The following is a 23,079-nucleotide window of genomic DNA, read 5'->3' as shown; positions in this document are numbered from 1 at the left end:
CATCTTAAATTCTCTATGTCCAAAATGGGTCTCATTATCTTTCTTCCTCAAACCTTCCTGTCCTTCTACCTTCCTTATTACTGTTGAGGGCAGCACCATTCTCAGGCTCACAACCTAGTAATCATCCTGGATTCCTTCCTATCTCTCACTCCACCCCCATATCCAATCTGTTGCCAAGGCCTGTCAATTTGTAATATCTCTCCAGTATGCCCCTTTCTCTCCTCTAACACAGCCACTACTCTGGTAGAGGTTCTTATTACTTCACGCCTTGATTTCAAAGGCCTGCTGGTGGTTCTGTCTGCCTCAACTCTCTTTAATCCATCCCCCACTCAGCCATGAAAGTGATTTTCCTAAAATGCAGGTCTGATCACATCACCCCCCTCCCCAATTCAGTAAACTCCAGTGGCACCCTACTGCCTCCAGGAACAAATACAAAATACTCTAGCATCAAAGCCCTCCATAATCTAGCTGCCTGCTGCATTTCTAGTATTCTTACACCTTACTTCCTACCATATATTCTTTGATCTAGGATCATTGGACTTCTGGCTGTTCAAGCAAAATACTCCATCTCTCTCTGCCCTTCCATTTTCTTTGGCTATCTCCCATGCCTAGAATGCTCTCCCTCCTCTGCTATGACTACTGAGCTCCCTGACTTCCTTTAAGTCACAATTAAAACCTCACCTTCTACAGGAAGCCTTCCCAAACCCTTCTTAATTCCAGTACCTTTGCTCTGTTAAATATTTCTTATTTATCCTGTAGGCAGCTTTCTCTGTAGATTTTTTTTTTTTTTGCAATTGTCTCCCCTATTTGATTAAAAGCTCCTTAAGGGCAGGGATTGTCTTTTGCTACTTTTTGTATCCCCAGCACAGAGAGTGTCTGGCACATCATAGGCACATAATGCATGTTTATTGATCAATCAATGGGAGATCCTTGTCCAATGACTGAATGTACATATTGCTGGAGGAACTTTATTATACTAGTGGTGACATTCTTGCCATAAAGTGGAACCAGAAGGAAACTAGAACCCAGAAGAAACTGCAACTAAATAGAAATATTGATGTCAAATATTCATTGGAGAGGTAAAGAAAGGAGCTGGTAGAATTGGTATGTCCAGATATTTGGTCTTTTCATATTGCAGTAATAAAAATAAACATTTGCCAAAAAAAAGACCACCATGAAAATAATTACAGCTTATGCACTAGCATCAGTGGCTAAGGATGAAGAGTTAGAGAAATTCTACAAAGAACCTGCCAAATTAAATCAAAATACCTCTGAAAATGATTTTAATAGAAAGGTGGGAAAAGGTGAAGATGGTAAGAAATGTATGAGGAAAAAAGGAACAAGAAAGGCCATAGATTTTGAGATTATATAGAAGCTTCACCTACTAGGTAGCTTCCTTCTAAGTTCATCATATCATGAATACTTTCTTCAGGAAAAGAAATGGCAGGCATTGCACATAATAATCAAGAAATAACATTACAAAAATGAAGTAGATTATACTTTGATGGACAAAAAAAGGTTTATTAAAAATGTGGAACTTAAAAATACCTGTAAAGAAAGACCCTCAATGAATTCTAGAGCAGCAGAAGCCACAGAACAATGGAGTGGAGATTTCCAGCCCAGGGTGACTGGAAGGCCAATGGGAAAGGTCTGTCACACCAGATGCAGAGCCCAGCCCAGCCTTGGCCACACAGCACTGGGAGGAGAAGGATGGGAGCAGGCTTTGAGAATGGAATCTCCAGCAGCAGCTGTGGTTCGAAGATCCCTTAACCCACATGTGCCAAAGGTCAGTGAGAGGGCTTTTTCAACCAGAGGAAGAAGGGAGCAGGGTCCTCCCCTAGCCCCAGCCCCAGGTGGCAGCATAGGTGGCTGTGGTGGCCACAGCAGCAGCCAGGGTCCATTGTTGGAGTGGCTCAGCTTAAAACTCCTGGGGGAATTGAGCAGCGGATCTGCACCTCAACCCCAAGCCCAGCCAGGGAATAAACTCCTCTCCCTTGATTGTGCCACCTTGGAGGAACTGAGAACTTACAGGTCCACAGAGTATATCCTACTCTTGATAAAGGACCCAAAAGTCAAGTAACTGGTTGGTAAAATGCTCAAAAAAGGGGGGAAAAAGAGTATATTTCTTGGTGAACAGGTATTCTCTCCCATCCTTTCAGATGAGGAAGAACAATGTTTACCATCAGGGGAAGACATAAAAATCAAACCTTCTGCATCCAAAACCTACAAAATAAATATGCAATGGTCCCAGGCCATGGAAGAGTTCAAAAAGAATTTTGAAAATCAAGTAAGAGAGGTGAAGGAAAAATTGGGAAGAGAAATGAGAGTGATGCAAGAAAATCATGAAAAGTGAGTCAACAGCTTGCTAAAGGAGACCCCAAAAAATGCTGAAGAAAATAATACCTTTAAAAATAGTCTAACTCAATTGGCAAAAAGAGGTCCAAAAAGCCAATGAGGAGAAGAATGCTTTAAAAAGTAGAATTAGCCAAATGAAAAAAGGAGGTTCAAAAGCTCACTGAAAAAAATAGTCCTTTAAACATTAGAATGGAATAGATGGAAGCTAATGACTTTATGAGAAACCAAGAAATTACAAAACAAAACCAAAAGAATGAAAAAAATGAAAGAAAATGTGAAATGTCTCATTGGAAAAGCAACTGACCTGGAAAATAGATCCAGGAGAGACAGTTTAAAAATTATGGGACTACCTGAAAGCCATGATCAAAAAAGAGTCTAGACATTAACTTTCATGAAATTATCAAGGAAAACTGCCCTGATATTCTAGAACCAGAGGGCAAAATAAATATTGAAAGAATCCACCAATCACCTCCTGAAAGAGATCAAAAAAGAGAAACTCCTAGGAATATTGTAGCCAAATTCCAGAATTTCCAGGTCAAGGAGAAAATATTGCAAACAACTAGGAAGAAACAATTCAAGTATTATGGAAATACAATCAGGATAACACAAGATCTAGCAGCTTCTACATTAAGGGATCAAAGGGCTTGAAATATGATATTCCAGAAGTCAAAGGAACTAGGATTAAAACCAGGAATCACCTACCTAGCAAAACTGAGTATAATACTTCAGGGGAAAAAGTGGTCATTCAATGAAATAGAGGACTTTCAAGCATTCTTGATGAAAAGACCAGAGCTGAAAAGAAAATTTGACTTTCAAACACAAGAATCAAGAGAAGCATGAAAAGGTAAACAGGAAAGAAAAATCACAAGGGACTTACTAAAGTTGAACTGTTTGCATTCCTACATGGAAAGATATTATTTGTAACTCTTGAAACTTTTCTCAGTATCTGAGTAGTTGGAGGGATGATACACACACACATTATATATATATATATATGTATATATATATAATGTGTGTGTGTGTGTGTATATAACATATAATATATATCATACATATGATATATAGCATATATATATATGGAGAGAGAGAGAGACAGAGACAGAGAGAGAAAGACAGAGACAGAGAGGGTGAGTTGAATAGGAAGGGATCATATCTAAAAAAATAAAATTAAGGGGAGAGAGAGGAATATATTGGGAGGGGAAAGGAAGAAATGGAATGGAGCCAATTATCTCTCATAGAAGAGGGAAGAAAAAGCTTTTCCAATGGAGGGGAAAAGGGGGGAGGTGAGAGGGGAAAAAGTGAAGTTTACTCTCATCACATTTGACTCAAGGAAGGAATAACATGCACACTCAATTTGGTATGAAAATCTATCTTATACTACAGAAAAGTAGAGGAGAAGGGGATTAGCAGGGTGGGAGGGGATAATGGAAGGGAGGGCAAATGGTAGGAGGGAGATATTAGAAGTAAACACTCTTGGGGAGAGACAAAGTCCAAAGAGAGAACAGAAGGAGAGAACGGGGGGCAGGATAGGGTGGAGGGAAATATAGTTAGTCTTATACGACATGACTATTATGGAAGTCAATTGCAAAACTACACATATATAACCTATATTGAATTGCTTGCCTTCTCAGTGGGGACGGGGGTGGGGGGAGAGGAAGGAAGAGAAATTGAAACTCAAAGTTTTAGGAACAAATGTTGAGAATTGTTATTGCATATAACTGCGAAATAAGAAATATAGGTAATGGGGTATAGAAATCTATCTTGCCCTACAAGAAAAGAGAGAAGATGGGGATAAAGGAAGGGTGGGGTGTGATAGAAGGGAGAGCACATGGAGGGAAGGGGTAATCAGAATGCAAGGTGTTATGGAATGGTGGGAAGGGAGAGATGGGGAGAAAATTTAGGACTTAAAATTTTGTGGAAATGAATGTTGAAAACTTAAATAAAAATATAAAAAATAAAAAAAATGTAGAACTTATCCCTGAATCAAATATACTTGTATAGATAAGCCATTGACTTTCCAGGGCAAGATCAGAATTAGTAATAAGTAGAAAAGAAATAGTTAAGAAGAAATAAAATAGAGAGGAAAAAAGGTGTAAGTATAATTGAAATAACTGAATTCTAAAGTATTTAAACAATCCATTAGCCATGAAAATGGGAAATAGACAACAGAAATATTGACGCAGACTAATAATTTTGTACAGGAATGCAAATTATGTAAATCTATTGCCACAACCTATATACCATAAGAATTTAGAAAGTAGTTAGTCAGTAAACATTCAACTTATTTGCCAAGTGGAGAGAAATGGCAGCCAAAAGGAACACCTGTTAAGAATATGCACTTATTGTACAAAGAAGGATGTTGTACATTATAAGAAGCATTGACCCTCTGATTAAAAATGACAAGGGAAGCATAAAACAGCAAGAAAGTGTTGTTCACCAGTGTTGTTGGAGATCTAGTTCAAAATCCAAATTGAAAAAAGGATTCCCTATAACTTGTGATTCTTCATTTGTTATTGTTTATGGATGAGATTGTGCTGGTTATATGAAGCCCAAAACATTCCAGCGTCTTCTGGAAGAGATCTGAAATCACTTAAAGTTTAATCTGACCATCCCAACAGGAAAGGCCAAGTGAATAAAAGTCTCATCCAGATTATGACATGCATTTGGATAGACATCATTAAGAACTTACCTGGCATACATGCAGATGGGGAAGGGAAAGAAATAGGCAAGGGAATACTGTGATAGATTCTTTGCAAATATCTAATTTAATCCTCACAACAACCTTGAGGAAACTGAGGTAAACAGGTTAAGTGACCTGTCTAGTTTCACACACAGGAAAGTATCTGAGGTCATATTTGAATTCAGGTCTTCCTGAGTCCAGGTCCAGTGCTCTAACCACTATACCATCTAGCTACTCAATCAGACCCTTCCGTCCCCAACTTACCTTTCCTCTCTCCCCTCATTAGTTTCCAAACATGGAGTCATCCAAATGAGGGATTCAGGAGAGAAACTTCTGAGAGAATCATGAGAACTGGAACATGTGTAAGCATTCTATAATAGATTCTGGTTAACCTACAAAAATGTGGTTGAGAGGAGTTCCCCTCCCCCCCAACTGTTTGTGTAGTTGGAACTGTTGGTGTCTTCAAAAGGGCATGACTCACCAACCATTTCTCTTATTGAATGTGCACCTGAGGGAGTAAGTGACTCCTTTTGGTGAGAGAACCATACTATAAAAGGGCCCTTGCACCTTCTCCTTCCAAGTCCATGTGGCCCCTGATCTTCTTGGCCTTTTTTGTTCATTCTTCTCCATTCTAGATGCAGGCAGTAAAGTCTTTGACATTGAGAGTTTCAAAGACAAGAAATGAAAGGCAAAAGGATCCAGAAATCCACACTGCACTTGGCAGCCAGCCCATTATGGGCTGATCATAGGCTGTGACCTCTGGGAGTCCAAATCTGCAGAAGCCAGCAGCCGCGCTACTGCCTTTGGACTTGAATTTGGTACCTTTGCTCTGTAGGAAATAAGCTACATTTTAACCTTAATCCTCCCTTGAGACTAAGGTGGTTGGGTATAAGGGTAGGGATGGGACAGTGGGACAGGGAGATTAGGTTTTTAGGTGCTGGGAGAGATGTTAAATCTTTATTATATCTGTGAAGTAAATATCCATTTGTAAAAGCTACCTGGTGTGAAATAATCCATAGTCTCTGACCAGTTAAAATGGGAGGAACCTTGCTAACGGGAGCTCCTGCTGAGTAGAAAAAAATCCCTCAGGGGTACCCTGAGAACCTGGAAGGGTAGAGATATAACCAGTCTGGTCCAGAACAGGCCCTTTTAGATCTGGGACTGCCAGGACATATGGATAACAAGTTGGACCCAGAATTGAATAGGAGGAGAAAAGAAGGCTGGGCCTTCAGGAAATTGCAAAGCTCTTTGAACAACCCATGAAAACAAAGCTTCCCATGAAAACATTCAGTCATCTTTTATTTATTTTTCTCTATACACATTTTACTTTTTATTCTGAGCTTAAACACTCACTAAAAAGAACATTTCCACACTCCCAACAGAGCACGAAAAAAGCATAAATATGCGTTCAGCAGAGGGGATCCTGGCCCTGCCACAGCCCTATTCAGGCACAAACACCAGAAAGAAAACTTCTAAGCCATAGGTCCTGTCTCTGAGCACTTTGCTGTCCTATTGCTTTGGGACCACTGGCTGATTTTTTTGAACAATTCTGGAGCTGTAGTTTTTCATTGAATTTCTTGAGCATTATTTGGCCTGGTGCAAAACTTCAGAGTTTTGCTAGAGGTTAGTACTGGGGAGCTGGGCAGCCTGCCTTCCATTTATCTTGGCAAGAAATTATGGCCTGTCTTTTTAACACCAATGTTTTGTTCATCATTGTGATTTGACATTGAAACATGGAATATGTTAGTACTCAAATAATTTTTTGAAAATATCATACAGACAGCAGCAACAGACAGGTACACAGCAGGTGTGAACCACACATCAACAAATAACCAATAAGGAACTTTGAAGAACAATAAAGATCCCATTTGGGAAATGTATGGTAGGAAGAGAAGATGATTTGGTCAGAAAGAGGATATGTTTTCAATTAGATGGTATGGCTGTGTGTTCTTAGCATCTGAACAAGAAGTCATGTTTAATTTTTATACTACTTAAAGACTGTACATATAATATAGTTTGGGCCCCCAAATATCCCTCCCCCATTTACCTGTTTTCCTTTCCTCCAACTATGCCAAGGGTTCTTAACCTGGGATCTGTGAATTTTAAAAATATTTTGGTAGCTATATTCTAACATAATTCATCCTATTCATCTTATTCTATACATTTATTTAAAAACATTCTGGGAAGAGTTCCAGACTGCCAAAAGGGTCCATAACCAAAATAAATAAATAAATGAAGGTTAGGAACCCCTGATGTATACTGACAAAAATCTTCCTTTTTTAACACAGATGAAATAGTCTTAATTCTGAAAAACAGCAGGGCAGTGGGTGTGTCCTGATTGTACCTACTCTGAACAAAACTTGGTACAAAGAGACAACTCTAAGAGGAAAGAGGGTGGGAAAGGAAAAAGGGAGAGAGAAAGCAGAGGAGGGAGGAACAAGAAGCTTTGGCTACCAGGTTTGGGGGCTAGTGTCAAGTGTAATGCTCCCCAAACTCCTGCCTGGGGGAAGCAGGAAGGTAAACAAAGTTATGTGGAGCCATAAAAGTTATCCTCACTTCTCAAACCCTGACTGCAAAGGGAGCTGTCAGGATGATGCAAAGAAAGAGGCATGGTGTGTTGGGGGCAATGGTTCTCTGCAAAGCAGAGCAGTAGTTACCTTCATTCTCCATTTCTCTCAGACAGAGCCAATTTTCGACTTAAGGCATAAAGGCCAGCGGAAGAGAAAATTCTCCACTGATGATTTATTGATTGAAGATCCTTGCTTTCTTATGCCAAGACATGCTTATTGTACCATGAAAGCAAGCATGACATCTGTTCAGGGTCCCAGAAACAAGAATTTTGCCTACCCCAAGGAGCTCGAGAATTCCTGTCCTACATATGTCTCTGGGTGAATCTTGAATTTTTGGGTTCTTGTGGTTCTGGGCTCGTTCCTAGGACAGATTTTCCTGGTTCTGTGTTGAGGATAGAGGCTTAATTGGTTTGTATTTGACTATGGGCAATGGATTAAGAATCAGAGGACCAGCCAGAGCTGGTTGGATCACAGTGGACATGAAGTCGTGATAAAGACTGCTGTTTGAGCTTGGTTTTGAAGCTTCTGCTGTCCCTATTGTTGAGAAGCTTCAGCAGGAAAGTAAAAATGAGTAGTGATGACAGAGTAGGAATGAGAAAGAACCCTTAAGGAGGATATTTGACAAACACAGAATTTGGTTGAAAATAATTCAAAGACCTGCTTTGAGAAAAGAGTTGAGACTACCTAAGAATCAGAAGGCTCTCTATAGACATGAACTATCGTTTCATCCATCTACCTAGATACAATGTGAATAATTTGATGAATACAATCTATATGAAAGGAGTTTCTGATCCTTTAACTCATTTGATCTTCAAAACAAATCTTCAAGGAGAATAATACAATTATTATTATTCACATTTGACAGAAGAAGCAACAGAGGCTCAGAGAAGTTAAGTGACTCGTTCATTGTCAAAAAGCAGATCTGGAACTTATACAGTACACAGGTCTTCTGACCCCAGAGCCTGTATTCTTTCCGCTAGACACAGAAGACAGAAGAATGATTTTGTTTTTCCTTTGACTAGGGAGCCAGTGGAACTCTTGGGATTTATTTTCTTCTTTTCTTTCTCTTTTCTCCTTCCTACCCTTCCTTTTTCCTCCTTTCCTTTTCCCTTCATCCTTTCCTTCCCTCCTTCTTTATTGTCTTCCTCCCTCCCTCCTTTCTCTCTTTCTTCCCCTCTTTCCTTTTTTCTCCTCTTTCTTCTTTCTTCCTCTTCCTTCCCTCTTTCTCTTTCTCTTCCTTCCTTCCTTCTGGAAGAACAAGTACAATTGGTACTTATCTTAAAAAGGTCATTTAATGCCCTTCACTGACTGTTGTAGTTACTGTTTCTGTGAGGCAAACACACTAAAGAGTGCTGGCCAAAAGCACCTTGCTCTTTTCTCCCCCATGGGCAGTTACTATTTGTTATCACTTAAAATTCTAGTTTATATAGAACCAAGGGCAAATCCAGTATCTCCTTTCTCTAGCTCCAATTACCCAGAGCCCCCATAAATAGTCCCATATGGGGGTAGGGAGAGTATTAGATTTGCCAAACAAAGTAAGGTTGGCAGGCTCGCTTCCTGTGTTTTCTGTTTTTGCTTCCTGTTGCAGATCTGTTGGAAGCAAACAACTCTAGGTTTTGTTTTGGATTTTTCTTTTGGAACAAATTTAAACCCATCCCAAGAGTAATGCAGGATAGCTTGTCCACCTGACCCCATCATCAGGCTTATTCTTTCTGAACCTTTAAAGATTCTTTCTTCCTAACTCTATAACCTTGAAAGAGAAAATTGCTTAGTTTCCTCTTGTAAGCTTGTGCCCCATGATATGCAAGGCTGAATTAGCTGACATTTATATAGCACTTAAAGACTGCAGGGCATTTAATATACCATCATCTCATAGAGACAGCTGGGAGTACCAGAAAGACCGAAGTTCAAATCCAGCTTCAGAAATTTAATAGCTGTATGACCCTAGACAAATTACTTAACCTGTTTGCCTAAGTTTCCTCAATTGTAAAATGGGGATAATAATAGCACCTCCCTTGCAGGGTTGCTGTAAGAATCAAACAAGATACTATTTATAAGAATATATTTAACAGTGTGTCTGGCACATAGGCAAATATAAAAATGCTTATTTACTTCCCTTTCCTTAATTTGAGCCTTATAACAATCAAGAAGTATTTATTAAGCTCTTATAAGAGTTTAATAAGTGCCAGACACTGTTCTAGACATTGGAGGTAGAAAAACAAAAAAAATGAAACTCCCTATTCTCAGAGAGATTACATTTTTTCACCTTGTGAGATTGAAACTAGAGGTATTATACTACCTTCTTAACTGAAACTTAAAGAGATGAACTGGCTTACCAATGGCCATGCAGCTAGTAAATATCAGAGGTGTGATTTCTATCTACATCTCTTCTGACTCCAAGTTCAAGATTCTATTCTCTCCATCAAAATGCTGTCTAATTTGTCATATTCCTGGTTTACAATAATATTAGCTGAGGGTTAGGGACTATTATTATGTCCCATTTTACAGAGAAAGAAATTGAGGTTGAAAGGTGAATTGACTTGCTCCGGATCACACAAGTAGTGAGTGTCTCAAGCAGGATTTGAACTCAGATTTTCTTGACTCCAAGTGCAGCATGATATACATTGTGCTACCTAGCTGCCAAAAGTGTCAAGAAATTTTTTAAAAATTCATTAAGGTCAGTATCCTATCTTACTCAGTCTGACTTAGGAATTACAGAAGCCTTAATGGTTTTGGAATAGTCTTTCAAATAAGATCAGAATAAGCACTTAGCACAGTGCCTAGTAACTAGCAGATGCTATGTGAAGATTTTTCTCTTCCCTTTCCTGATGAGAAAGAAATGCTTTAATTGCCAGGTTATAAAATGTGCACCAGAACTATATGTGTATATACACTGATAACTCCCTCCAAAGTTCTTCTGATTGACATAAGTAATTCTGTATGTTTCTATAATGTTTTATAGTTTTCAAAATGTCTACACATGTACTGTTTTATTAAATGTCCTTCTGACTGGTAACCTTCCAGTTCCTAATCCCAGAAGAACCCGGCTGTGGCTTTCCAATTATAACCTGTCCTTCTAGTTTGCAACTTTATCTAGGAATGAATGATGCATGATCCATTCTGATGGGCATGTTTGTAAGTGATAAAGGAAGTACCATATCTATCAGCCACCCAGCCCTCCTACTGTGACCCTCAGATAACTGCTCCCTGGGCCTCCATCCACCTATTTTAATTACACAACTATAACAACTCATGACAACCTTCCTTGCCCAAGCAAGGGTCCTTCTGGTATCAGTCTTCCTTTAACTTAAGTTGATACATACTCTTCTCTTGTTTGTTCATCAACAAAGTAGAGACAGCTAGATGGAGCTTAGAAATCCTATGGAATCATAAGCTTTACAGTTATTTCTCCCATTGTAAAATGAAGGAATTCCTTCTTTAGTGGGGATTCTTTTGTTCAAAAAAATATTAATTTATTTGTTTTCAGTTTTCAACAATCACTTCCATAAGTTTTAAATTTTTTCCCACTCCCTCTCTGAGATGGCATGCAATCTTATATGGGTTCTACACATACATTCATTTTCACATTGGTCATGTTGCACAGAAGAATTAAAATGAATGGAAGAAACTATGAGAAAAACCAAACCAAGACATAACATAAGAGAACACAGTCTGCTTCATTCTGCATTCTGATTCCATAGTTCTTTCTCTGGATGTGGATGGCATTTTGCCTCAAGAATCCTTTGGGAATGTTTTAGGTCCTTGCATTGCTGTGAAGAGCTAAGTCTATTAGAAAGTCTTTGCACACTGTGGCTGTTATTCTGTATAATGTTTTCCTGGTTCTGCTCACTTCACCCAGTATCAGTTCATATAAGTCTTTCTAGGCTTTTCTAAAATCCTCCTGTTCATCATTTCTTACAGCACAATAGTATTTCATTACATTCATATACCACAACTTGCTCAGCCATTCCCCAGTTGATGAGCATTCCCTTGATTTCCAGTTCTTGTCCCCCATAAAAAGAGTTGCTATAAATATTTTTGTACATGTGAGACCTTTTCTCATTTTTTTGATCTCTTTGCGATACAGCCCGAGAAGTGAAATTGTTTAGTGGGGATTCTTAAACTTTTTTTGATGTTATGGACCCCTTTTATTGACAGTCTGGTGAAGCCTATGAACTCCTCAGAATAATGTTTCTAAATGCATAAAATAAAATACATAGGATTATAAAGCAAACCAATTACATTGGAATAAGGGTGTAATTTTTTCCCATCCAAATTCACTGACCTCTTAGAATCTATTCACAAATTCTTGGGGATCCATAGCTTAAGAATTCCTGCTCTATAGAATCTCTGACAAGGGATTCCTCTTCATCCAGCCTTTATTTGAGTACTTCTACACGTCCCTTCCATGAATAATGGAATAATCCAATTTCCCATTGTTGAAGAACTCTAATTGTCAGGAAGGTTTTCCTTTCTGGCGGGGGCGGGGGAGGGGGGGAGACAATCGGGGTTAAGTGATTTGCTCTGGGTCATACAGCTAGTAAGTGTCTGAGGCTGGATTTCAACTTAGGTCTTCCTGACTTCAGGCTGGTCCTCCATCCACTGCATCACCTAGCTGTCCCAGGTCTTCCTTATATGAAGTCCAAACATGCTGTGGTAGTCCTTGTGAATATTTGAAAATAGCAATATCTTCACTTAGTCTTTTCTTTTTACTAAACTAAAGCTCAACGGTTCTTTCAGTTACTCCTCAGAAGATATTGTTTTGAATACCCCAACCATCTTGAGTGCTTTCCTGGTCTGTTAATAATCCTATTAAAAACGTGCTTCTCCTGATTCTGAGTAAAGTGAGCAAAATCAGCAGAACATTGTACACACTAACAGCAACATTGTTTGAAGGTTAACTTTAATAGATCCTTGCATTGCTGAGAAGAGCTAAGTCTAAGACAGTTCCAAAAGACTCGTGGTGAAAAATGCTATCCACATCCAGAAAAAGAACTGTGGAGTGTGAATGCAGATCAAAGCAGACTATTTGCTCTCTCTCTTTTTTGTTTCTTGTTTCTCCCATTTGTTCTAATTCTTCTTTATAACATGACTAATGTGAAAATATGTCTAATATGAATGAATATATATAGCCCTATATCAGATTGCACTCCTTCTTGGGGAAGGGGGAGGGGAGAGAGGGGGAGAAAATTTAGAACTCAAAATCTTATAGAAGTGAATGTTGAAAACTAAAAATAAATATATTTTTAAAAACAATGTGATTCTCAGAGTTGATGTAAGCTAGGCAAGATCTTATCAAAATAGAGGGGGGACTCTTGGTTCCTCTGAACCCTATAATTCTATAATACAGCCTAAGATTGCATCAGCTTTGTGAGTCCACTTCCTGTTCTTGACTCATACTAAGATTGCAAAAATCTCTTAGTCTTTTTCACATAAATTCCCTTTAGCCAGGTCACCCTGACATTGTATTTGTGCTGTTGTCCACAGTTTAAAGGATGGATAATTAGACACTACGTTTCACCTTGGATCTGTGCTGTCTAAATAACTTTCATGCACTTAGCACAGTGCCTGGAACATAGGTGCTTATGAAATGCTTGTTGACTAACTCTCTGTGTATATCTGCTGGTCAAAGAGCCATGCCAATTCTTCTTCTTCTTCTTCTTCTTCTTCTTCTTCTTCTTCTTCTTCTTTTTTTTTTACAATGGATGCCTCTCTAGAAAGGGGAGTGATTCTGGAGGGAATCTAGAAAGGAGAAGAAGATGTTTGGAAATTATGGTGATATAAAAACAAAAGATACCAAGATAATTATTTCGCTAGACTTTATTTTGCAAAATTTGTATTATAGAGTTGCTTTATGTACATTGTCTCATTTGATTCTCACAACACCTTAAGAGTTTAGCCCAGGGTGGGGAACCTGCGGGCTCAAGGCCATATGTGTCCCTCTGAGTCCTCAAGTACAGCCCTTTGACTGAATCCAAACTTCCCTCAAGGGATATGTGCTATGATGTTTGGATTCAGTCAAAGGGCTGCACTTGACCTAGAGGGTCACCTGTGACCTTAAGGACGCAGGTTCCCCACCCTTGGGTTAGCCTTTTCATGGCTAGCTGTTCAGTAATACTGAAAGAGTTACCAGAGATAACTCCTCAGCCACAATTCAACCTCAAGTCAATAGGACTCAGGACCTTCAGACCTCTCAGACTGACAAGGTCATCTCTAATCTTAGACAAATCCATCTCAGCATAGATACTTAACCCATTTGCCTAAGATCAGGCAAGAATAGATACAAAAAAGGTATCCTTAATTCAGGCTCAAGCTTGCCTAGGCAAATTATGTACTTTAGATGTCATGTGCTCATGACTGAGCAGAGGCTGGAATTGGGTTGGGAGCAAACTGTCCTTTCATTGTCCCTCTGGGGATGCAGGTTGAAGCAGTCCTAACATAATTCCTATCGGAAAAGGAAGAGAGGCAGAGGGAGTAGTTGTTCCTTTTGCTAGTCACTGAGTCATCAGCTTTTTCTAGCTCTCTAGAAAAAAAGGGGACTCTTCATCATTTCAAAGTATGAGCCCTTTAGCGTTGAGTCATACATGTCCAGAAGCAGAGCCCAAAGCTACCACCTGGTCAACCAGAATCAGGAATGCTAACTCTAAATAAGATCCATGGCATGGTCCCAGTTCAACCTGGCTACAATCTTATTTATTCATTTATTTTAACAAGAGATGCCTCTGTAGGAAGAATATATTTGGAAATGAAGATATCAATGAAATTATATATTTAAAAGTAATAGCTAACCTTTACATTTTGCAAATTTTGTTTTGCAAAATTGCTTAATTAATATATATTATCTCATTTGATCCTCCCCAAAACCTTAAGAAGTAGGAGCTATTATTATGTCCATCTAAAAGATGGGCAAACTGAGGCTGAAAATATTGAAATGTCTTGCTCAGGATGAGGCACCACATAAATGCTTGAGTCACAATTCAAACCTATATCATCCCATATCACATTCCTAGATGGAATGGAGCTGTTCAATGGAGACATCAACATTGCTCTGTGCAATGTCAGTGATTAATTTTCATTACGCAGAGCAAAGCATTGATTTCGATCACATAGTTTCAGAACCTAAAGGGGGATGTTGTGAGGAGTTACTTTATTTCCTTTCTTTGCTTCTAGGCACATAGCATGTGCTTAAGAAATGCTTATTGACTGACTGATCTCTGTTTGGAAGTTCCCTACAATGACAAAGATTGCAACCCATCCATACCTCCCAATCCTACCATGCCTTTTGTCAGTGTCCTCCCATAAATTTGCAAGTGGAGTCCACCCAAGGTGCTAGGCAGCTTTCTTGATTTCTCTTGGCACTTGAACCCTCCATTGGTTATCCCTCACTTTCATTATATCACCAATTCACTTTCTTTTTAAATCACATGGGATTGGGGGGGGGGGGAGGAAGGAGGGGATGTTGATAAAGTCCAAAGTTTGTGGGGGTTTTTTCTCCCTGTACCTTTAGCATCTTTTCCTTCTTTAGATACTTCTTCATTTCTTTTCCTAACTCCCCTCCCAGATTTTCTCTACAATGCCACAGAAATCACTCTGCCCTGGAAGCTCACTCCAGCCCTAGATTTTGCACACTAGAAGTACCTTCCTATCCTTCAGTACTTCCCTCTGATTGGTTGGTTCCCCCAATAACTTCCATTTTTAATGAGGATGTCCAGAGCAGCCATGTCTTAATTCCACCTCCAGGATTCCCTACTGAACTTTGGACTTTCTCTACAACGGCTGGTGCCAGATTCCTGCTTTTCAGCTTGCTTTTATGTGTTGACTTTCCCCATTAGAATATTAAGCTCTTTGAGGAGGTCTGATTTTCTTTTTGCTTGCATTCATATTCTCAGTACTTAGCATAGCTCCTGACACATAGTGCTTTTTGACTTCTTGACAGAAACCTTGTGGGTCGATCTCTCAGTACCCTGATGGTTATGTTTCCTTCAGCTTGATTTTCTCTATGTTTGGTCTAATCATTTGCTTCTCTTATCTTTGCTTTCTTTGGTGTCATTTTTACCTTCTTTATTGGCATATTTAGGACTGTCATGTTAAATCCCAAGTATGATGACTCCATTCTCTTTGTGAGTAAAATGAATTATAAAAATCATGGTAGATTTTTTTCTATCTTTAATTTGCATTATTGCCTTCCTTTCAGTTTTATCCTTAAATGCCTTCACTTAGTTGATGTTTTCATCAACTCTTATGACTTCCATGACTGATGACTTCATTCGTTTCTCTTTTTTTGTAGTTTAAAAATAGATTAAAAATTTTTTTTTATCACTTATCTTTCCCTCTGAATCTTTCCTTGCTCCCCCCAGAGCCATCTCTTGTCATACAGAATTTTTTTAAAAAATTCAGCTAAACAAGTTAGTACATTTGATAACTTATTATATTCAATATTTCATACTCACCCACCTCCATTCGACCTCTATAAAAGATAAAGGGGATATCTTCTAATGTCCTTTCTTTGAGACCAAGTTCTTAATAATCTTGCAACCCTTACTTTTGACTGTTTTGTACTTACTATTCTTTCCACACTTATTATTATCATCATTGTATAGATTGTTATCTTGACTCTCCTTATTTCAGTTTGTGTATGTGTGTGTGTGTGTTGGTCCTTCGTTGCCAAAGAAGACCATGCCATCAGAGAAATAATGACAAGACTTGCACTTGACTTTGTTTTAAGTGAGAGAAGGCTGTGCAGGTCATCAGCCTCACTTCTCCTCCAGAGCCATCTGAATCCAGTGACCAGATATTCATCAGGATGACTGGAGATGACCCAGGATGAGGCATCTATGACCCATCTATGCCTCCCAATCCTACCATGCCTTTTGTTAGTGTCCTCCTATAAATTTGCAAGTGGAGTCCACCCAAGGTGCTAAGCAGCTTTCTTGATTTCTCTTAGCACTTGAACCAAGTTATTCCTCACTTTCACTACATCACCAATTCACTTTCTTTTTAAATCACATGGGGGTTGGGGGGGAGGGGAGGAGGTCACACAGCTAGTGAGTGTCAAGTGTCTGAGGTGAGATTTGAACTCAGGTCCTCTGACTCCTGCACTGGTGCTCTTATCCACTGCACCACCTAGCTGCCTAGTTCATGAAAGGCTTTTCATAAGTCTCTGCATTCATCATATTGGTTATTTCCAAAAGCAGAGTAATATTCTTTTAAATCCATATTACACAATTTGGCCATTTCCAAATTAATGGTCATCAAACTTGTTTCCAGTTCTTTGCTACCACAAAAAATACTGCCATAAATATTTTATTGTAAATGAAGCCTTCCTTTTTGATACTGACCTCTTTGGAGTGACCTCTTAGCAATAAAATCTCTGGGTCAAAGGGTATGGAAATTTGAGCCACTTTATTTGCATGGATCCAGGTTGCTTTCCAGAATAGTAGTGCCAATTCACAGCTCCACCAATAATGGATTAGAGGTCCTATCTTTCCACAAATTCCTCCGACATTGCCTATTTCCATGTTTTGCCAACTTGCTAGATCTTAGGTGAAATTTGAGGTTGTTTTATTTCGTATTTTTCAGATTATTAGTGACTTGTAATATTTTTCATATTGTTGTTAATAGTTGGCAATTCTTTATGAAATCTTCTTTAAATTAGTTTTGCCCTGTACTATTTTATGAAGTAAAACTATTCATAATCTTTTGTTATTCTTCTCCATAGGATTCTACAAAGGAGTTGCCCTTAGCTGCCACTAAGTAGCATTTAGGTCCTTTTGGCCTTCTCTTTTATCAACTGACTAACAATTAGGTGGCCTGGAAGTCAGGAAGAACTGAGTTCAAATTTGGTTTCAGATACTTCCTTGCTGTGTGACCCTGCATTAGTCACTTAATTGCCTTCTGCCTTAAGCTTCCTCAATTGCAAAATGGGGATAATAATAGCATCTACTTCCCAGGGTTGTAGTAAGGATAAAATGAGATATTTGTAAAGCACTTAGCACAGTACCTGGAACATGGTAGGCATTTAATAAACTCTCATTCCCTTCCCACTATTTGAATTTCTGTATGAAATGATGGTAATTGATGCCTATGTCATTTTTTTCTTTCACATAAATCATATTCTTCATCATTAATAATGCATTTAAGTAGGTCAGGTTGGAATTGTTTTAACTGCAGACCATGTACATGTACACATATGTCATTTTTTCTAGCTTTTTTTGATCTTTGCTCTAACAAGGCAGTGGCCTGAATGAGTTAACTATAATTTTGCAATTTGATTCAATGCTTGCCAGATCCAACACCTTTTCCTTGAAGAAAGAAGAGTGACTGAATAATAAAAATAATAATTGAAATTTATATAGCATTTTAAGGCATGTAAAGCATTTTTCTCAAAACAACTCTGCAACGTAGACACTGGAGGCATTATCTTCCTATTATCAGTGAGGATACAAGTTTTGAGAGATCAAGGGACTTGCCCACAGTTAAGTATCAGAGGCAAGATTTGAACTCAGGCCCTTGCTTAACTCCAGCTTCAGTGCTGTTTTCACTATGCCATTAGAAAGTACAATAAGAGGGGGCTGCAACACATAGAGCACTGGTTCTGGAGTCAGGAGGACTGGAGTTCAAATCTAGCTTCAGACGCTTGACACTTACTATCTGTGTGACCCTGGGCAAGTCACCAAATCCTGACTGCTTTGAGAGAGAGAGAGAGAAGCTTCAATTTGTGTCCTTAATTATAGGGTCCATCTTGAAAGTTATATAAGAAGAAAGAAAGCATCATGAAATTTGATACAAGGATGGAGAAAAGAGAAAGCCTAGAGAATTAGCCCTGGTGCAAAAGCTCAAGGCTGAGCAGCTGCCATCAATCAGTCACATTTTCACACTTCCTGGTTTCTGTAAGAGGTTGAGAGAAAGCCAAATTATATAGGGTCTTCGAGAATCTGAGGCCAGCTTCCTGTGTTCTTCCTCAGCTTCTGGACCTTGAGTTCTTCGGCTCCACTCTCTCTTGGCTAACTGCAAATCAAGCCCTGTCCCTGGTATGATCTCATGAGATTTCATACTTAGTCCTTTTGTGATCTCAGACCATTAGAATAGATATATCCCCCAGTTGGCAGTGGGATAAGGAATAAGCAAGCAGGGGATTGTTGGGAGGAGTGAATGGAGAGCAAAATAATCTTTTCTTTCATGATTAAAATCTTTGTTTTGTAATTCTAACTGTAAGTGATTCCCCCTTCCATCTCAGGCCTGACCTCTGTAAGCTATTGCCACTTATATGGATGCTGGTTACTTGGATCCTTTTCTTGACATATTGGAAGGGAAAGCATAGCTTATAGTTTAGGCAAGGGGTCTTTGTTGTAGTATCGTTAACTTAGACAACCTTAACTGACTTTGACAAAGAGAGTATAAAATGTTCCACTGCATCAATACAAAAACATGAAACCAAACATTTTCAGTTTCTTGTGTGATCATTCTCTCCTCCCCCAATCCTTAGGCCTATGGCTATGATTGATATTTTATCACTTTGATTTTGATGATCTAGAAAAATGGTACTCAACATTTGGTGCACTTTTGGCCAAAAGCAGTTTATGACTCCCTAAGCATTTGGTTCTATACTAGAGGTTACATCAAAACCAAATCTGGTCCTTGAATTCTTAAAAAAAAAAAAAAATCTATGGTTTCATTGATATGGGTACTATCTCAATCAAAACAAATGATACCTTTACTGATGGCATCTCATGAGCTGCTGTGGGCAAAAAAAAGTCATCCCCTTGTTGCCAATATTCTATACGTGGGTCTCTTCAGATTTGTCTACACAAGTACTCAGATAATAGACATATAATCTGTTGCTGCGATTACACTGTAAAACTTTCTACTCTTTTAGAATCTGAACTGCTAAAGATTGTATATCATTAGAGTATACTTTGAGGACCCAGGGTCACCTCTATGCAGCAATAATAATCCTATCCAAAACTGACAATTATGTAGTGCTTTAAAGTTTTGGTTGGTTTTTTTGTTTTGTTTGGTTTTTTGCAAGGTGCTTTCCATATATTTTTCATTTGAACTTCAGAACTCTGGGAGTTAGGTGCTCCAGATGTAGCAGTGATAATTCTGACCCCCACTGCCTGAAGCTCAGGTCTGTTACATTTTCTCCAGAGTCCTCCCATACCTTTACTGAGAATTGGAGGGTATCTAGTCTCTTCCATTGACTCAAGCCCCTACTGATTGTGTTCCCTCAGCATTAGGGGTCCAAGGAACATGGTTCCATTTAACCACATACCAATCAGATTAAGTTTTTACAAAGGACTATTTCCTTCAAAGAAATAGCAGGAACAAATATTCCCTCCTACCAATATGAGGGGGCATAGTGCTCCTTCACCCCTGTGTTCTGTAGGGAGAGGTTCATATAGTATTTTTGTTGTTGTTATGTAACATTAGATCTACCAAATTCTAAGTCCAAATCCTCCTTGGCAGAGGTGTGCTATTACCAACTGTAACCAGCTGATAAAACATGATTGTTAAATTTTCAATGTGAACATTTACACCTCAGAAATCTACCAGTCTGGGCTTGATTTATTGTTTTCTTGATTATCTAACCTGTCTGAAGTGTTAATAATGTAGATTAAACTTAAAAGTATGTGCGTACTTTTTTTGGAGGGGTACCTAGAAGCTTGGTTGTTAAACATTTACACCCCTGTATTGGTCTATAAACACTGCTTGAACTCAGCAGCAGTGCACTAGAAAGCTAAGAAAATGAAGTTATCACTCAATCGGAGACCTGGTGATTGTAGGATTATGACAATGACAGCTACAGTGATAAAGTACAAACCTTTGCATCCAGTGTTTCATTTGACCTGGAAACACCTCTGCTCCCTGGGTTTGTACGTGGGTATCTTGGCTTCTCAGAGCTTCCCTCCTGGGCTGCTAGCAACATCCTAGATATCAAGTTCACTGTAGTTCCATTTTCTAGGTCTGAGACTTCACTCTCTGCACCAAGAAAGGAAGAGGAAAGATGAAACAAGACTAAAATTCCAAGCTCATTTCTTGGGACCATAATGTGTAAGGAGAAGGGAAATATGGCTCTTCTCCCATCTAGATTGGTAATGATGCCCTTGCTCTAGGTAAATGAGACCTTTATGCCTGAATGTCACGAGAAAGAAAGAAGCGCATGACTGTGCCTCACTCAAGTAGATTTAAAGATGCATTCAGTTCTAGCTACATGGCCAATGGGAACAGGCTGACACCATCCATGTTGTAGGCAAACACAGGATATCTTCTCCCAGAAACCAGTCCCTCCATCCCCACTGGGTGCTTACATTAAGTTATCTGGGTATGAGCCAAACCCTATTTCACAGGTAGGATCATCCCTATTCCACAAATAAGAAAACAGATTAAAACAGATGAAGTGATTTACCTTTGGTCACATAGCTAGTAAGTGTCTGAAGTAGATTTTAAACCCAAGTCTTTCTGACTCCAATCCAAAGAGTCAGTCTTTTCACTATAACATGCATCATATTCAGTGGCTGAAAAAAAAGGGTCACTTTTTCCAAGGCGATTCTGTCCTACTCAGTGTTATGGTATCTCTGGATTTTGTTAAAAAGGATGGTAATACAGTATCGTTGTATCAGCATTCATGTAACCTCTTCGATCATTTTACCAAAGACCATGTCAGCACTGGAACTCAAATACAGGAGAGTAAATTAACATTTCACTGGGGACATTCATTTAAAGCAGCCCTAACTGCCTGTCTTTGTTGGCTTGACTTTAAACTCCATCATTGTTTAAACAGGAACAATGCCAAGTTTTCAGGACTTTAAAGGAGCCATGGGAACCTTCAGGATTACCTTGATCAGCCCATCTGGCATTAACATGCAAGGTCTTGGGCCCTCAGACCTAATACTGATCTCTCTAAGATAATCTATCTTTAGGAGCCTTCATTTTTTGCTCCACCTTGAAGGACAACTTGAGACTTTTGTGGGAGCTGGGTGAGAGATAGGGAAGGAGGACTCTTACCTGCCTATGTTCACTCCTTACTGTAGTCTTCTCTGTTCAAAAGTCCTTGTAAGTACCAGAATTCTATGATTGGAATGTTTCCCCAATGACTCAGCTTAATGGTTGTGCTAAATAGGCACTTGGTAAATATTTGTCCAATAGATAAATGAACTACTAGAAGGCCAGTTCATGAATGGATGAGTCTTTCCTTATACTGGATGTCCCAACAGCTTTAGTGCAGTCTTAAGATTTTAATGCTTAAGCTATTAAAGCTTAAGGCTACACTAAAAATTTTTGGGACACCATGTTTAATTAAAGGTAAGATCAAGGAAGAGTTAAGGTGAACCACTTCTATATGTTTCATATAGTCATCTCTGGTAATTGTTCTTAGGATAGCTCCCTGGAAAGGACAATAAACAGAAGAGAGTGGTGTGTCGGTTCACCCTTTCAACTCTTTTGTTTGTTAGCTCCCATAGTCTCCACCTCCATTTGTTGAAAAAGAAGAGAGAAATAGAGGATGAGTAGGATAGGGCTCTTCCTCACTCTCCCTGACTTCCAACTCTTCTTTCACACTTGCTTTTCTGGGTAGGGTGTGAACATGGGCATCTATCCTGGAGGTGTCTTTGGAGAAGACTCTCAATGTTTCAGTTGAGACAAGTTTAGATTCAGTTGCCCAATAATGGTGAATCAGGGGATCCATGTCTCCCTCCACCCCTCCAAATGCTCTTCCTTTCAGGTGTTTACTTTCTAGGTTTTGGATGAGGTGCCAGGAACCAAACCCTTTATGATACTACTAGGTGTGTGAAGTCATTAGCCTCTTAATGATTTTTCTTGCTGCTTGGCAGCAGGGTTGGGTTTGGAAAACTTGCCAAAAGTTTCCGAACTCCACCTAAATAAAAATTCTCAGTCTTGTCTCAACAGCTTGCAAAAGAGGGAGGAAAATCTTCACAGTACTTAGAAAGAACAATGAAAAGGAAATGATAAATTATAGTATCTTAAACATAACTGTACTTCAAGTTTATGTGTGTATACACAAACATATGCAAATACACACACACACACACACACACACACACACACACACACACACACACACCTCAATTGCCTCATCCTGGGTCATCTCCAGTCATCCTGATGAATATCTGGTCACTGGATTGAAATGGCTCTGGAGGAGAAGTGAGGCTGGTGACCTGCACAGCCCTCCCTCACTCAAAACAAAGTCAAGTGCTAGTCATGTCATTATTTCTCTGATGGCATGGTCTTTGGCAACGAAGGACGAACACACACACACACACACACACACACACACAAACTGAAATAAGAAGAGTCAAGATAACAGTCTATACAATGATGATAATAATGTATGTGGAAAGAATAGTATGTCACATACATACATAAGTAGTAGATTACATTGATTTCCCAGTCATATGTCTTTGGCTAAGTAACTCAATTAAATGGAACAGTGTATAAATGAAACTGGGGCAGCTAGAT

At 39.0% G+C, this 23,079-nt stretch overlaps 2 long non-coding RNA genes across 3 annotated transcripts in view; one reads left to right on the top strand and one right to left on the bottom strand.

The window, feature by feature from the left end:
* Positions 1–23,079, top strand: part of LOC140500633 (uncharacterized) — an 86,446-nt gene that overhangs the window by 43,303 nt on the left and 20,064 nt on the right. Inside the window, exons 3-4 of one of the 2 annotated variants that reach the window (XR_011965805.1) lie at positions 5,322–5,397; positions 7,715–8,776. This is a non-coding gene — a long non-coding RNA (uncharacterized lncRNA). Of the gene's footprint in view, positions 1–5,321; positions 5,398–7,714; positions 8,777–23,079 lie in introns of those variants that run through there. The other variant, XR_011965804.1, reaches the window with a different exon arrangement.
* Positions 8,863–21,731, bottom strand: LOC140500634 (uncharacterized). The gene is made up of 3 exons (XR_011965806.1): positions 21,610–21,731; positions 20,426–20,583; positions 8,863–13,347 (listed from the first exon to the last, which is right to left on the bottom strand). It is a non-coding gene; the product is annotated as an uncharacterized lncRNA (long non-coding RNA).

Source organism: Notamacropus eugenii, chromosome 4 (assembly GCF_028372415.1).
Source record: "Notamacropus eugenii isolate mMacEug1 chromosome 4, mMacEug1.pri_v2, whole genome shotgun sequence".
Lineage (NCBI taxonomy): Eukaryota > Metazoa > Chordata > Mammalia > Diprotodontia > Macropodidae > Notamacropus > Notamacropus eugenii.
The sequence above is the reverse complement of the archived record's forward strand: the minus strand, read 5'-3'. Positions and strand labels throughout refer to the sequence as shown.